The following is a 3611-nucleotide window of genomic DNA, read 5'->3' on the forward strand; positions in this document are numbered from 1 at the left end:
TCGCGAATCCTGGTCAAGCAGGAAGACAGACAAACGAAATGAAAGAACTGCGACTAATGGAAGCGTTCAATATCAAAAAGAACTGCTTCCGCCCAAAAACCTCTTAACGGTTTTCTTCAATTACGTAATCGAATTGAACCCATTAAAGAAACTGAGCAAAGAATGATATAAAAATAAGATCAAGCTTACTCAACCCACGGAACCCGTAAAGAATTGCTAATTCTACATTGATATTCAATTTGCTAGAACATTTTTTTTTTCATTCTGTTCAATAATTTATGCTCACCTTGCAATCAACGTTATAAAATACAAAAAAAAAACTATAATTTTTGATAAAATTGAAGAAGCAAATACAAATTTAGATGTTATAATTTACGTAATTATTATGAACACTCAACCTCGTTTCGACTTGAAACACGAACGTAAAGAACAAACCAGCAATTTTTTCTATAATACCAATTCATTAATCCCGCTTTCTGAATATATTTCAATTTCAACTTAAAGCGGAACTAATCTTCCAAATAGCAATGATCTTGATTTAATCTATAATCGTTTCATTTTTTTTTTACATCGAGTAGGAAGTCTTCAAAATTCGTGTACACGAATTAATAATAAAAAAAACCGTTCATCAGCATTAATTATGTAAATGTTTAAAGAGGCGAAGACCAATCTCTCATTTCTCATTCCACAGTCTTCGCCGTTCCTCACCCACAGACGAAACCCGTGAATCAACTTTCGAATTCTCCGCTCTTTCGATCATGCCATTTTTTCTTACCTTCACGAAACGATCTGAAGAGCAAACATACAAAAAAATGATGAGCAATTAACGTTCGAATCATCAAGTTTTTTCATTTCTGTTATTTCTGTTTAGTAGTGAGAGAAAAACAATTTATTGTTGATCTTTTCAGTTGCAAATTGTTTGCGCAAACTTTGACTCACTTCTTTTTTCTTGTTACAATTGCTTGATTTGTAGCCAGTCGATCATTCAAAGAATTCGAAACATCTTATCTATATTTTTTTTTTGCAAAAGATGACACGAAATTTTCGAAATGTCGGATTTTTCCATACACACACGCCGCGAAATTGTGGAAAATTTCCGCAGCCTTGGAAACATTCTAAATTTACTATTTATTTCAATTTAAAAATTATCGTTTTAAGTTTTACAATTACTTTTTCCTTATAACCTTCAGACTTTCCGTCCATTGTCGTTAATTTTCACCTAAAACCAAAATCTTTTTTTTGGAAATATTTATGTACCGAAATGATGTTTTCACTGCACTTAACTTAGCTGAAGGTCAATCGAGTATGTAAATGAAATGCACTTGATCTCAGAATAAAAACAAATTTAGTTAAGAAATTTTTTTAAGAATTAAAGAAATGCGCGTTAAAACGTAACATATGATACAAAATAATAAAAACTACAAGGTGGAAGCAATAAAATAATTGATAAACGCGAAACAAAAGTTTTAAAGTTTACTCGTGCGTTTTACTTAATTCGCTTTTATTGCAAACGAAATGGCGGACGTTGAAAAAAAAATATTTATATAATACTTAGATAATGTCCTGCGTTGTTTCCGTTGCCAAGGCGATGATAATTCTAGGGCTCAGATGTTGAACAAACAAGAGGAAACAAAAGGTGTTTATTACCATAGCAACTAAGATTATTTATTAAGTGGATTTTTTTTTGTTTTTGCTGGTAGCAATTGTTCTAAGTTTGCTTAGGATTTGTGCAAATTTAGATAAGATTATCGTTGCTTCCGGACGATTCTCAAACAAGAATCAAATGCGTCTTCTCAAGCGTTGCCCACTTATTCCAGTCACGATTTCTATCAAACTTCTTTTTTTTTGATTTTCTGTATTCGTATCTTTAACTCCGGTAATTAAAAGGTTTCTGCTTGATTAGTTTGCGCAACATCATCTTATTAGAGTGGAGAGACTCCCCGGAACGAGAAGACGTTTTCTTCTAATTTTCAGCTTCAGTTTTTGCATGCATGCTTATTTAGTGCTTATTTTTGGACGAGGAAATAGTTAAAATCGTTTTACTGCTTCCGACCCAAATTCAATTTGGGACTTGCGTATTTATCGATGGATCTGGGAGAAGTGGATTAGTCATGTATTGTTGGTTAAGGAAATATGGAGAGAAGTGAAAAGAGCGTGCCGGTAGGAAATGGTATGATGACCTTTTCGCGTTGTCTTCGCTATTTAGGGCAGCCGGCATTCCTTTCTACGCCCTTGAAGCAATTTTCCATTTGCAGGAAGAATAAAATTGTTTGTAACTGTGCAGAGAGTGCGTCATGCGCATACACAATTACACATATAAAAGAATGAGTAATAACAAGAAGAGAGTTTTAACTTCTATATTGTTACCTGAAAGTATCCAAGAATGATGAGACAACAAAGTATTAACTAAGTTGTCTACTTGCAATATGAAAGATGGAAGTCACAAAGTTGTCTACCCACAAGTATTTTGTATAAATAATTGTAATGTGAAAAGTAAAAGTTACTTCCTACACCATAAACTCTACTTGATTTAACTGTCAAATTGTAACGCCATCTAGTATTAACCTCAAATTGGTTGTCATCAGAAAAACTGAGCTGTCAGATGAACTAAACATGTGACCAACTTAAATAAATTTACGTCATCGATTAGAGGAATTATTTTTTGTTAAGGTATATATTATAAATGTCAATTCGTCGTTAGATTTGTCTACCCACAAGTATTTTGTATAAATAATTGTAATGTGAAAAGTAAAAGTTACTTCCTACACTATAAACCCTACTTGAGACATAAATATAGCAACAATTTAACTGTCAAATTACAACGCCATCTAGTATTAACCTCAAATTGGTTGTCATCAGAAAAACTGAGCTGTCAGATGAATTGCACATGTGACCAACTTAAATAAATTTACGTCATCTATTAGGGGAATTATTTTTTTGTTAAGGTATATATTATAAATGTCAATTCGTCATTAGATTTGTCTACCCACAAGTATTTTGTATAAATAATTGTAATATGAAAAGTAAAAGTTATTTCTTACACCATAAACCCTACTTGATACATAAATATAGCAACAATTTAACTGTCAAATTGCAACGCCATCTAGTATTAACCTCAAATTGGTTGTCATCAGAAAAACTTAGCTGTCAGATGAATTACACATGTGACCAACTTAAATAAAGTTGCGTCATCGATTAGAGGAATTATTTTTTGTTAAGGTATATATTATAAATGTCAATACGTCATTGGATTTGTCTACCCACAAGTATTTTGTATAAATAATTGTAATGTGAAAAGTAAAAGTTACTTCCTACACCATAAACCCTACTTGATACATAAATATAGCAGCAATTTAACTGTCAAATTGCAACGCCATCTAGTATTAACCTGGAATTGGTTGTCATCAAAAAAACTGAGCTGTCAGATGAATTGCACATGTGACCAACTTAAATACATTTACGTCATCGATTAGAGGAAATTAAGGTATATATTATAAATGTCAATTCGTCATTGGATTTGTCTACTCACAAGTATTTTGTATAAATAATTGTAATGTGAAAAGTAAAAGTTACTTCCTACACCATAAACCCTACTTGATACATAAATATAG

Source organism: Nicrophorus vespilloides, unplaced genomic scaffold (assembly GCF_001412225.1).
Source record: "Nicrophorus vespilloides isolate i.1.1-1 unplaced genomic scaffold, Nicve_v1.0, whole genome shotgun sequence".
Lineage (NCBI taxonomy): Eukaryota > Metazoa > Arthropoda > Insecta > Coleoptera > Silphidae > Nicrophorus > Nicrophorus vespilloides.